This window comes from Nyctereutes procyonoides, unplaced genomic scaffold (assembly GCF_905146905.1).
Source record: "Nyctereutes procyonoides isolate TBG_1078 unplaced genomic scaffold, NYPRO_anot_genome, whole genome shotgun sequence".
Taxonomy (NCBI): domain Eukaryota; kingdom Metazoa; phylum Chordata; class Mammalia; order Carnivora; family Canidae; genus Nyctereutes; species Nyctereutes procyonoides.
The window spans coordinates 1,108,020-1,122,386 of record NW_026575158.1 but is presented as its reverse complement, the minus strand read 5'-3'; the positions used below and the strand labels follow the sequence as shown (position 1 = coordinate 1,122,386).

General features: G+C 35.7%; 1 protein-coding gene and 1 non-coding gene across 2 annotated transcripts in view; both read right to left on the bottom strand.

Annotated features, from left to right (window-relative positions):
• ROBO1 (roundabout guidance receptor 1) overlaps positions 1-14,367 on the bottom strand; it is a 409,328-nt gene that overhangs the window by 309,083 nt on the left and 85,878 nt on the right. The window lies entirely within an intron of this gene.
• Positions 270-375, bottom strand: LOC129502344 (U6 spliceosomal RNA). Its single transcript, XR_008662946.1, has one exon. It is a non-coding gene; the product is annotated as a U6 spliceosomal RNA (small nuclear RNA).

The window sequence follows — 14,367 nt, the reverse complement described above, 5'->3', positions numbered from 1 at the left end:
AAAATATGCTTTTAAATATTTGTATGGAAAAACCTTGATTTATAAAACATCAAGTGGGAATACATTCAGATCATTCTTTTCCCAAGGTGATCTCTTCTAAATGAAAGAGTTTAGAATTGGATCTATAAGTAATACTGTTTATCTATAATCTCTCTCTCTCTCTCGTTTTTTCTTTTTTGACAGAGGAATTGGGAATGGGCATTAAACCGGATGGATCACTTCACTTACAAAGTCTCTTTCTCCACCCATAGATGATATCAGAGAAGAGTAAAAATATGGAACGTTTCACAAATCTGTGTACTATCCTTAGGCAGGGGCCATGCTAATCTTCTCTGTATGGTTCCAATTTTAAATATGGGCTGCCAAAATGAGCACTATCTAACTTCCTTATGTATCTGTCTTATAAGAGTTGTGACTATGAAGGGGTATGGTACTATTAACAACTAGGGCTACAGTTTCTAATACTAGTTAAATAGTGTAGCTTCCAGGAGTTACAGTCCTGCTTACTCAGAGTCCAAACAGACATTACTAGTTGGCTTCAGGTACTCTCTTTTTGAAAAAAAAAAGAAAAAGAAAAGACAGATGTACAAATAAAAGTTTATTTATATCCATCTTCTTTGAATTAGTCAGAACACGAAAGCCTCCACTGTGCACTTTATTATATAAGTGTACCTCGAGTAGAAAGACTTAAGCATTAGCAAACCAGTTAAAAAAATCTAAAACTGACAATGTTCACCTTGAGTTCTGAGGCTGCACCATTGAATAGTCATATCCTAATCAATCATGATAATATCAATAGTCAGAATTTCTCTTTTAAAAGTAAATCCAAGGGATGCTTGGGTGGCTCAGCGGTTGGGTGCCTGCCTTGGGCCTAGTGCGTGATCCTGGCGTCCCTAGATCCTGGAGTCCTGCATCGGGCTCCCTGCATGGAGCCTGCTTCTCTCTCTGCCTATGTCTCTGCCTCTCTGTCTCTCTCATGAATGAATGAATGAATGAATAAATGAATAAATGTAAACCTAAAATATTCTGTATCAAAAAGGATATTACCTCTTGGAAAAAATAAGTATGTCTAAATTAAGAAAAGATTAAGCTAAGTTATACAAATTGAGGCTGTTTATTTTGCCTTTGATGTCATATTAAATATAAATGTAATTTGTTGAGGGTGGCCAATTGTTTTATACCAACAAATATGATTAACTTTCTAAAATCTGAATTTCATCATCTTTCTTCAGCTGTAATAAAGAAAAAAGCAAACATATTAAAGGAAAGACTGTTAAAACTCTAATTTGAATAAATCCTTAGTCATCTTGAACCTTTAAACAGGCCTTTGGCATAAACTCAGATCATGTCCCAGTAAGATAATTTCTCTGGGGACATATCATTCACTCAGCTTTGAAGGATTCCTCTTAGACAGATTGATCTGGCCTATTTACAATTCTAATTCAAAGAATCCAAATAAGAAAGCAAGCAAAAAGGAAATAACTGGGTTTTTTTTCCCCCAAGCTCTGTTTCCATTAAAAAATATCTTCCTTCTTTTTATCCTTTCCTATGCGACCTCTCACTAATGTTGCTAAACAGCAGAAGCTATTATACAAGACAGCCCAGAATAACTCCGTGATTGTTATATTTTTTTAGATACACAGCACAGTTCTCTTCTGCCCATAGGCTTTCAGCACACATCAATTGGTGTTAAGTAATACTTGATAATAAGTTAAATATAAAGCATCATGTTGTGAGCACCAAAGTCTATTATTGGTAGCAGATTTTTACACAACTATGAAAAGAACACACATATATGGTAAACCATTTATAGAAAAAAATTATAAAATAATTTTAATTTATTCCTTCTGTGATATAAAGTTAATTATGTTAATGACATTTACATCTATAAATGGAAAAGAAATTAGTGAAAATCCCATCTTGCAAAGAGAAATATGTAAATATTTTGGAATGCCTAGGTCCATAAAAGAAACCAGAGTATTAAAAGTGATGAGAGAAAAAATAGATAAATAAAAGTGATGAGAGAAATGTGTGAAAACCAATGTTGGAAGAACAGCTTGGAAAAGTTATTAACCAGAAAAAGTTCTAGCATGGAGAATATGGTAACTTATTGGTTATTAAACATGGTTCAATTTAGAGAACTAAAATTAGCTATAAATTTGATGCTTTTAACAATTAAAGATAAACCATTACTCCTTATTTGACAATTTTCGGGTTCTGTTACATGTAAATTTGCAGCAATCTTTCTTAAGTCAGTGCCTGCTTACTCTTTGGGGTATATTAAAAAAAAAAAAATCGCCAGGTACTCTGTGGTAGGGCAGCCAAAAGAAATAAAACATCGGCTCCATGAGATCCCAGCTTTCTTTCTTGAACTTTACGAGTTCAGACTGTTGATTGTCATTTGTCTTCTTAGAGAGTATACCAGTGAAGTTGGGCACAATACACCTTGTACATCCTTCATACCTTTTTTTTTTTTTTTTTTTTTTTTTTGTTCATGAGAGACAGAGAGAGAGGCAGAGACACAGGCAAAGGGAGAAGCAGGCTCCATGCAGAGAGCCCGATGCAGGACTCGATCCCGGGTCTCCAGGATCACGCCCTGAGCCGAAGGCAGGCGCTAAACCGCTGAGCCACCCGGGGATCTCCTCCTTCATACCTTTACAGAACCTCATGCAGAAAAGAATTTTCATGGATCCTGAGCTGACCACCATAAAACATTCAGATATGAAAATAGAAAGTACCTGGCAACTGTCCTAATTTGGGTATGTATATCTAATTCTCCACCACATACTTCTGCAACCAATTTACTGATCATTATGGTTCTTTCAGGAGCAGAGGAACATTACCACATTGACATGATCCTTCATATACTTAAGACATACTTTACTTATTTTACTGAAAAGGTCAATGATACACTGACATGTTCTCTCCGAAACTATCACATCAAAGTAAACTATGACTACTGCCCTCCGACACAAAATTTATGTCTTTCAATGCTATCAATTTGTGTTTGGTTTTCCCAATGGCTATTATATCTGACACTCAGGAGATCGTGGTCACCTGAGCTTCAAGCAGCCTCAAGGGAGTCCTCAGAAGTGAAGCTTCTGTGGATCCTCCAAGCAGGGGAATTCACACATTTTCTAGGTGGGATAGTCAAGATCAGATGGAAATACTGGGACTTTCATGTTACTGAATTTAGCCAGAGATGATAACTCCAATTTTTTATGCTGAAGGCTTACATGTTGACTTTGATAACATAAAACAACAAGATTAAGCATACATTAAGTAGAATCAAAGTAAATGAGTCTAACACAAAGCTGAAAACATCACAAGAACAATCTCATCAACAGGAAAGGGAAGCGGTATGTGTTCACAATGTAAGCCAACTGAAGCTTTACTGCTTCCCAGCTATTTACTTAGTGGCTTGCCCTGTCAATATCTCAGCTTTAAAAGATTACCTCTGCCTTGTCAGAAGATCCCATGTATTGATCTCTCCTGAACACACCAGACATGTTCTTTTAAGGGGTCATACTGGGAATGGTTTCTTTACTTGAAGTTGCTTTTTTCCCCCAAGTTTTTATTTAAATTCCAGTTAGTTAACATACAGTGCAATATTAGTTTCAGGAGTAGAATTTAGTGATTCATCACTTACCTACAATACCCAGGACTCATCACAACTGCCCTCCTTGATCCCCATCACCCATCTAACCCATCCCCCTCTGCCCACCTCCCCTCCAGCAAACTTAAGTTTGTTCTCTATAGTTGAGAGTCTGTCTTCTGGTTTGCCATCCTCTCTCTCTCTCTCTCTCTCTCTCTCTCTCTCTCTCTTCTTTTTCCATCTTTTTTTTTTTCATGTTTTGTTTCTTAAATTCCACATGAGTAAAATCATATGGCATTTGCTTTTCTCTGACTGAGGAAGTCATTTTATCTTTATATATCACAAGAAATTGAGGAAAGTATAGGTAAAATTTCTTAAGCCTTATTAAAAAACAATAAAGACAAAAAGAAAGAACACTAACCAAGTATCAATTTATCTCCTCCTTTTAGCCCATTTCAAGTTTTATTTGGGGAGCGTATTTTTAAGTACACTAATTTTATAACAGTTTGGTTTCTCAATAATGCATAGACATCATTGCTATGGCTTAATCCTAAATGCAAAATGTGTTGATAGTGAACCAGTTGACCATGGCTGAGTAAAAAGTAAGATTTTCATGTATGAAAAGGATTGGCATGTAAAACTTAACATTTTACTGGTTCTTATCTATAACTACAGATTAAGAAAACAGAAAAATATAAACTGAAAATTCTATATTTTAGAACCTACTGACTGCCACATGAACAGTTACCTTAACAAAGGAAATAAATGTATATCAAGCTTTGGCATCATTATGTGAGAAGGTAATTGTCTCACATATAAAATGAATTTGTCTTAAGTTTCACATTCATGATTAAGGATCTCTCATGATTAAGAAGACTCATTAAGTGTGAGAAGCAAAACAGCATCAGGATTATGAGCATGGGCAAAGATATTTAAACTACCTGGGCCTTGATTTCATCTAAAAAGTAAGGGTAATAACATACCTACTTCATTGAGTTTTTGTGAGGATTAAGTAAATTAATATGTGTAAAACAGAGTTTGGCACATAGCCCACATTCAGAAGTACTGGTTATTACTATAATTAATATGGCCTTCTACCTCAACTTCTTCAAATTAGAACAAAACAGAACTAAACTTAGATTGCATTCTATAATACAATTATAGAATTACAGTTTTATTAAGAGCCAATTTATCTCACTAAGTTAAATACGAAATAGAAATAAGTTATGTTAGCTCGAATATTAAAATTCAATATTCTTCTTCCTCTGGGTCTGTTCAGAATTTCAGTGGCAATATTCCATATACATAAACACAATTTCTATTGCTAAGTACTCTCTCTTTGGTGCTTAAAAAGCTTCCAAACAGCCAGGACTGTACTTAAGCAGTTTGATTAGCCCCTTATGTCAGATAAATGAACAGTTTTGTGTAAACATTAAGTGAAATATGGGTCATTGTGAAATGAGAGATTCTCTGTAGTATAATAAATGTCCCAAATGGAATGTCTCTAAAATAATATGATTCTGTCTTCAAAATAAGTCCACTTTTTAAAAAGTCAGAATTTTCGGGATATAAGTATAAAAAGAAAAAGGTTATCAGTAGTATAATACAAATGGGCATGTTTCACATGCCAAATTCATAACAGTTCACTCGAACACTTGTAAACAAGGAATGAAATCTGGCACAGACAGTTAAATTTTCCAAACAACTACTACATAAAGGGAAGACACAGTACATGTAAAAAAAAAAAAAAAAAAAAAAAAGTTCTGCCCATATAATGAATTAAATATATAAAGGACAAGCTAGGTTTTCATAGAACTAACGCATAAAAGGCTAGTCAACAAATAAATGCTGTGAGAATATAATCCAAAACTAAGGTTAAAGCTGTCCTTCAGGAATAAAGACCAAAATATCTCTGACAGAAACATCTCTTCCACCTGCACATCACCAAGTAGAACTGTCTGGGAAACATGGAGGAATGCACCTTCCTTTTATTTTTTTCAAGATTTTATTTTTAAGTAATCTCTACACCCCATAGGGGGATTGAGCTCACAACCCCAAGAACAAGAGTCGCACTAAGTAACTCCAACTGACCAAGCCAGGCTCCTCAGGAACACCCCTTCTGAAAGCAGGCTCATCATCCCTGCAAAATATGATCATGGCCTAAACTCACTCACTAATTTGCCCTGGGCACGCAAATCTACATCCCCAGGCTAAAAAACTAAAAATATCAATTAAATAAAAATACACAGTCTTATAAAAAAGTGTAATTTTAAAGAAAGTCTCATAGAAGTGGTCATTAGAGCAAATTAAGTTTAAAACCCTCTCCCTCTCCTTCCTCTTCCTCTCCTCTATCTTTCTTTCATATACTAAGTACAATTTTGCAAAAGCATAAGAAATATCAGAAGTTCTGAAGACATCATTGATTAGTTAATAAAGATAACCCCCTCTCATCTGTACAATGCCTATCTCTAACCAGTCCAAATTACTTTCCAATAGTTAACCAATTATGCAATTATTATGTAAGATACCAAATAACAGTGCCTATAAATTAAGTCATAGAGGTTAGAAGGTACTATCGGGCCCTTAGGCAAGTCCCAGAAAATCAATTCCTAGCATTAAACTTACATAACATTCATTCACCAAACATTTCAGATACTTGTCAGGCATTGTCCTAGATCAGCAGTGATAGTGACAAGCTCCTTATCCTCATGCAGCACACACAGCAGGAAGAAAAATCAATGGTAAAGATATATATCACTAGTCACATGATCTCAACCTTGTTTTTGGTTTCTTTTTTTTTTTTTTTTTTTTTGCAAGTTATTTACTGCTAAAGGGGAAAAGAACTGGATTAAGATCTCCTTTTTCCCAGATAATTGCACAAGGCATTGTAGGTTATCAATGGACAGATTCCAGGTTCTTGAGCTGAAGGGAGAACAAACTCTGGGAGATGTGTGTAGCGCTTCTCTAAAGTTAGCCCCCTCCTTTGTACCAAATCAAGTTTATTAAGGGGAGAAAAGATGGTGAGATTGGGAAGAGGGGGGGTAAGACAGCAGCCCTTGTTCCAGAAGAAATCAATCCTCTTTCATCTCTTCCTCTCATCAACTCAAGTTGCCTAAGAATATGGTCCCTCTAGGTCCTTGGCCTCTGCACCTGGACGAGCATCAGGAACTCAACAGCTTTCACTATGAACTGATTGCCGGAGGTCGTCAGATATGTGAATGAAAGAAATAGTCCTGTGAAATACAGACTTGATCTGTTTTCTGTGGATTCAGTGAGCTATATTTTTAAATTGCTAAATACTGTCATTTACAACAGTTACATGTTATATACTTCATATTAGAAGGAAGCTGGAGGAGCAGGTGTTACTAGGTCAAAAAACAGACATTTTATTTACACATTATAAAATATATTACTTTATAAACTAAGAAAATGGTGCTTTGAATAATAAAATGCAGTGATTATAAAGACATTCACACTCAAGTTTTCCAATGTATACTTAGCATCTTAAAATGTGACATAGTTACATCTAAACTTCAATCTATAAAATAATTTCAAATTAAATATTAATCAAAGGTACAGTCATACCAAATCAATTTCATGCATTGCCATTTTAAAGGATGAAGGCAAACTGAAGTATAAATTATTTATAAGAAAAAATAACCCACAATAACATTGAGCTAATTATCACAGTAACTGTAGCATTTCAGGGCAAGAATAGAGGAAGACGATTTCTTTGTTCATATTTTTCCTAGCCAAAATTTCATGAATAAATCATATGCTTCAACCATATTTTTAAGAATCTAAAGAAGACTTGAGTCTGACATTCTTTTAAAACATTAAAAAGGAGCTTTAACTGAATCCATAATAGCATATAAAAATATTTCCTCAATTTGTGTGTGTGTGTGTGTGTATGAGTTTCACTGTGTGTATATATTTTCCAACTTGAGTAAAAATCCTTCTAAAATTGTAGCCATTTCAGTGTAGCCACTATGGAAAATGGTATGGAGGTTCCTCAAAAAATTAAAAATAGAACTTATATAAGATCTAGCAATTCAAATTCCAGGTATTTATGAAGGAAATGAAATTGCTACCTCGAAGAGATATCTACACTTTTACGTTCACTTCAGCATTATTTACAAAGGCCAAGACATGGAAACAACCTATGAGCGAACAAATAAAATAAATATGGTGTCTGTGTCTGTATTTTTCCACACACACAATGGAATATTATTCAGCCACAAAAAGGAAGGGAATCTTGTCATATGCAACAGCATGGAGAGATCTTGAGGGCATCATGTTAAGTGAAATAAATTAGACAGAGAAAGACAAACCAAACTCACAGATACAGGGAACAGATTAAGGGGTACTAGAGGTGGGGGTGGGGTGAAGGCAGAGGGGTGGGGAAAATTAGATGAAGTTGCTCAAAAACGATAAACCTCCAATTACTAGAGATGTAAGTCCTAGGGATATAAGGGTATAGCATGGTGACTATAGTTACCAACACTCCGTTGCATATTTGAAAGTTGCCAACAGAATAGATCTTACAAGTTCTTATCACAGAAAAAATATATATAATTATATATAGTGAGAGATGTTAGCTAAACTTATTGTGGTAATCATTTTGCAATATACACATGTATCAAATCATTATGTTGTTTACCTAAAAGTAACATTTTATATGTCAATTAAATATATAATTATATATTTCAATAAGATTAGTTAATAAATTAATTAATAAAATTGAAACCATTTCACTTAAATTAACATTCCTTCAGTAGCACTGTTATGGCTTAGAACATAGTTTTCAGCATGAGTCAGTCAAAAGAATTACCAATGTAAAGGACTGTGTCCAATGTTAAGGACTGTGTCCTTTTAGGGTCTAGGGTTTGTGCCTTAATTTAAGAAAAAGCAGAAAGAGTGCTCTAAAATTTTGAAATATTTAACATGTTACATGAAAAACATACTTCATACTTACATGAAAAACACTTATATTTTTAAATATTCATATTATATCTTTCTAGCAATGTTTTTATTTTATTAATTTTTAAATCTAACAAAATAAAGACAAAAATCTGAATTCTAAAGTTTTTGGAAGGTTTCTCTGTTGGTCATGCATCATAACTGATGTTCAAGCAGTATATGTTAGATTAGTAATACAAACACTATACAATTAAATATAAATGTTAATGGATAGTCTGTTCCACAAAAATTATCTTAACAATGTAGGGTAGAGATTGATGCTTATTTTTACTGAACTATATTCATACACATTTCTTTTTCAATATCCCTGCAGAGTATTCAGTACTTGGTTTAAATTCTAAAACTTAATTTTATTCTATGTATGTTAAATTTTATAGTCCAAGCTAATGATCAGAAATATGGTATTAAAAAATGAATATTGTACTTGAAACTCTTTTTAGAAAAAATAGCTGAGATGTACAATCATGGACTTGACTTGACACTGGAATTGATTCTAGGGGAAAAAATGTTTCTAATGAGGGAAGGGGAAAAAAGAGTGAGGGATAAAACACACCAGGCTCAAAACTACAGAGTATGTGTGCAATCTCTCATTTCTACTGAGGAAACAAAATGCCAAATTGTACATTAGCACCTTTGAACATAAAGAAAACATTTTTTTCATGATTGTTGGTTGGTTATGATCATTATACAGAATTGTTTACTGATGGAGATTTAGCAATAATACACCCTTGGTGACCTGTCCTAGATACTACAAGTTACACACAGTGTTTAGAATTAAGTGGGAAATACAATCTAATTACAATACAGGTGTTACATACAATATGATAAAGGAATATAGGAAGGGACATACAATATGATAAAGGAATATAGGAAGGGAGGTGTGAGTAATTTGACCTTAATGTGATAGGGGTAGCTGGGGCAATACGCAGAAAAGGAGGCTGAGAGTAAAGGATGGTTCTCCTGAGCTCTGAGACAATAAACACTTTTTTCCAGACCAAAGGGATAAGGTGAAGAGAGAGTTCTAGACCATAAAGCCAGGATTACACTGATACTGGCAAATCATTTTTTTTAATTTTACTTATTTATTTATTCATGAGAGACACACACAGAGAGAGGCAGAGACACAGGCAGAGGGAGAAGCAGGCTCCATGCAGGAAGCCTGATGTGGGACTCGATCCCAGGACTCCAGAATCATGGCCTGGACCGAAGGCAGGCACTAAACCGCTGAACCACTCAGGGATCCCCCCCAGCAAATCATTTTAAAGAGTGTAGACTTCAGGGACCTTCAAGAATCTCTGAGTGAGCAATCAAGAGAGATCCTTGCAAATCATTTAAGAGTTTAGACTTGGGACTCCTGCTCAGGTGACTGCCTTCAGCTCAGGTTTTGATCCTGGGATCAAGCCCCAAGCCCATGTGGCTCCCTGCTCAGTGGGGAGGCTGCTTCCCCCTCTTCCTTGGCCCTTTCCACCCACTCATGCTCTTTCTCTCATTCTCTCTCTCTCAAATAAATAAATAAAATCTTTAAAAAAGAAAATACAGAGTTTAGACTTTAAGGGCATTGAGAATCTCTGAGTGAGCAATCAAGAAGGACGGATCAGATTTTCACTCGCAAAAGAGTATTCCAGTTATCTAGGTGAGAAATGACGGTGACACCAATTAGAAGAATAGTGAGGGGGATGGAGATAAATGGAAAAATTCTAAAGCTATTCAGGACACATCATCAGCTAGGCCCGAGGATCAATGGATGCAAACAGATGGAAAGAAAGCACAAAAGAAGTAATCTCGGGTCTCTGGTCTGGAGGGCTGGATTGATGGTGCTATCCTTTCCATACCTAGGAAAAAATAGTGGAAAGGCAGGGATGGAAAAGAAGATGGTTTAAGTCTTATATTGGACATTTGAGCTGGAGGTACTACCAGGACCTACCAAAGGAGCTGGGTGTATTGGTCCAGTCTAGAGATAAGACAACAGGAGTAAATCTGGACAATACTTTTCGGTCAATCCAGGGGTAGGTGTGGCCATTCAGAGTAAGTCACAGAGTAAAAAAGAGAAGAATAAACACTCCATTAGGGGATCCCTGGGTGGCTCAGTGGTTTAGCGCCTGCCTTTGGCCAAGGGCCCGATCCTGAAGTCCCGGGATCGAGTCCCGCATCGGGCTCCCGGCATGGAGCCTGCTTCTCCCTCCTCCTGAGTCTCTGCCTCTCTCTCTCTCTCTATGTCTATCATAAATAATAAATAAATAAATATTTAAAAAAATAAAAAAATAAACACTCCATTAACTTGAACATTTCAGTGATAAGGCTGAAAGACTCAGCCAGATAAAGAAGAAAATCAATAGCCTGTATCTGGTGGACCTTACTAGTTGCCTACTACATATCATTCTCTGTTCTTTCTTTCAACAAAATACCAAATTTTGTTTGGGGAAGAAATGGGTTGGTTAAAAATATCTCTCCTTGCTAAAAACAAACAAACAAAAAAAGCAAAAAAAAAAAAAAAAAAACCAAAAACACAAAACTATAGGCTCAAAGTGGAGTCACTTGCCCCCAGGACAACAAATCAAGACTCACATGCAGTGAGTCAACCTCTCCAGGAATGGAATTCTAAGCCAATAAATCTGAAATTATCTGGTCAGTACCAATGAGATAATCTGTCACAGGGACCCTCTCCATTCCTCAAAGGAAGATGAGGTAATGTGTGTGATTAAGACCCCCTGTCCTTCCTCCTAATGGAAGGTAACTTTGCCAGAAACAATTCTTCCTTTTCTTTAGCTAATAACTACTGGCCCAACCCTATAAAAACCTTCCATTTGTTGTTACAACCCCTAGAGTTATCTTTATGCTTGCCATTTGGGATGCTGCCTGATTCATTAATCACTTAATAAAATCAATTAGATCTTCCCAGTTACTCCCTTGAATTTTGTTTTTGAACATCACACATCTTTGAAACTAAAGGTGGCCACATGACACAATTCTAGCCAATGAAATGTAAAAGAATTCTACAGGGTGAGATTTCCAGAAATATACTGTTGTCCTGATTTTTTTCAAAAAGGGTGGGTGGGGGGAGCTGCTGATTTTTTTACATTCCTCCTTTTAGTACAGCACAGAAAAGTGATATTGAGAGGTAGAGCCATTACCTTATCACTGTGGGACCCAGGAAATTTAACGAAAATCCCCTACACCTGGACAAGCAGAGCAGGACTAACTCCATTTTGTGCTGCACCCTCCACCTCCTGTATGACCCCCACATTACCTGCTTATTGCTTAAGGCGCTGTCCCACCTTAGTCAGGCCGCTGGGCACACCCTTATCGGAAATCCGCTCATAACAATGTAACCCCGCCTTGTGCCCGCCCAAACTGCTCACCAATTCTGACCAAAATAATAGGCCAGCTCAAATAGATAATATAGGGTAAAATGTAATTCAATTGGCCACCTGCATTTGGACCCACATGACTGTGCAACTTCCTGCGTATGTTACAATCCCATTGGCCACTGGCCCCTATAAAGCTGCTACGCCTTAGTCTCCGGGTCCAAGTCCCTGCTCTGCTGTGTCGGGTATACTTGGACCCAAGCTCCAGCTTGTAAATAAACCCTCGTGTGTTTGCATCAGTGTCGGCTCCTTGGTGGTTTCTCGGATTCGCAATCTTGGGCACAAAAATAACCACAAGGAGGAAAACCATAGTAAGGCTGGCAAAGCAGAAAAACAGAAGGAAGCTGGATTCGTGATAGCTTCTTGGAACCACCAACCTTTCACTGTATAGTCTTCCCCCAGAATCAAATGTAAACCTATTAAATTGCTTGACTTTGGTTACATGCAGTAGGATATAATCTGGATCTAGTTGGGTGCCATGAAATTCTGGGAAAGTGAACATTTCGCAAAGGAGGTCAGTTGTGTCAAATGCTCGCAAGAGGTAAATTGTATCCATTATAGAAAGCAACGTTTAGAAAGCTGAGGTCAAAACTATTAACAGTAATATGATATTAGTGAGACAGAAGGGTAAGGCCACACACAATGCTTAGCACCTCTTTGCAAAGTTTTGGTAAAGCACCATATTTAAATTGTCTATGTTTGTAATGTTGAATGGATCCCTGTTATAGCCTTAACATACTGATGTAGAAGAAAACATTCCTGGAAGAAAAAAATAAAAATAGAATAGTATATTATATTCTTACTCTTATGTTCTTGAAACAAAGGAACTATGTAGATAAATAACTACAAACCTGAATGGGAGACATGCAGACCCTTTTGAAATTGTATGGCCACCCCCACAGGACACCAAATTCTAATTTTTACCCAAAATGTATTCTGAGAAAACAAATTATTCTCTGAAAAAATATTTTGGCATTCCATATAAATGTGGGAATTGTAGTAATTTAGATCCCCTCATGCTTCACAGAATTCATTAATATTTTAAAGCCTCTGAAGTCTTACAGGAAAGAGATATATGTAAAAGTTTGTTTAAAGACTTACTTTACAAATTATTTTTTAACAGCTTACAGAAATACTTTACTGGAACGTATTTTGAGAAAAGCCACAATGAAATATTTAAATGCTAACCATGCCAATGACAATAACTTTATAAACCCTCAAAAATATATTTATCATAAAAGACATACCATGCACTGATATATGAAGGCAATACATCATTTAACAAATATTTATATGGATTTTAAGTACATTTATGTATGAGAGGATGCCTGACTCTGGGAACGGAAAACTCATTCTGAATGTAACCATATATGGCATTAGTTGCTCAGCCTTCAGTTACTTGCAATGAAGAAAGACATCTTTTGGAACCACAGAAAAGGAAGGAGTACACCTAGCTAGTAATGTGCCCAGCATAGTAAATAGCACATGATACAAGAGCTACCATACATACACAGTGCTTTATCAACCAGACACACTTCTAAGCATTTTGTATATAATCAATTTATTTAATCCTCCTCAAATCTCTCTAAGGTAAGTAGAATTAATACCCTCCTTTTACAGGAGAGGGAACTGTTAGGTTAATCACCAGGGTCACAGAGCTATGCTAAATGAACATTTACTGGATTTGTTGAGAACAAAATTAATGACAGAATTAGTTGTAACTAATTCTATACAAATTATATATATACAAATATATATGTAAATACAAAATACATGTGTATACATATATACAAATTACATACATACAAATTCTATTCATAACTGTAATGAGTGTCCATAATGTACTCAATGGTTAAAAATCATTGTACAGGGTTAAGGGTTACATCACATTCAAACTACACCAACTCCTCTTGGAATAGATCATAAGAAATGCGTGATTGATTATTCACCTAAGGTTGATGATTAAAATTTTGAAGGAGGCTTAAAGAAATAACCAACACAGTTCAAAAAAAAAAAAAAAGAGAGAGAGACTTTAGTGGTAATTAATGGAAGGAAGAAAAGAAAAAAGAAAAGAAAACAAAAGAAAAGAAAACAAAAGAGAAAAAGCAATGAATTAAGAAAACTATGTTAAGGAATTGACTTTATTACCTCCCCCTGTTACAGACTATGACCACAGAATTCTGAGTTTCTTAAAGTTTTTAGTTTTTGGTGATTTAGGCACAAGATGAGAGGACAGGAGTTAAAGGCAACTGTCAACATGTTCTCAATCCTCTGACCACATAAATATTTCTCCTCTCCTGTGGAATTTTGGCTCTTTGCTACTTTCTTTCCTGAGGTAGCCCCAAAGGAAAATATGCTATAATCATATTTTCCAAGAATTCCCTTAAGCAAGATTCAACAAGGTTACAACCTGTCCTACGTTTTCAT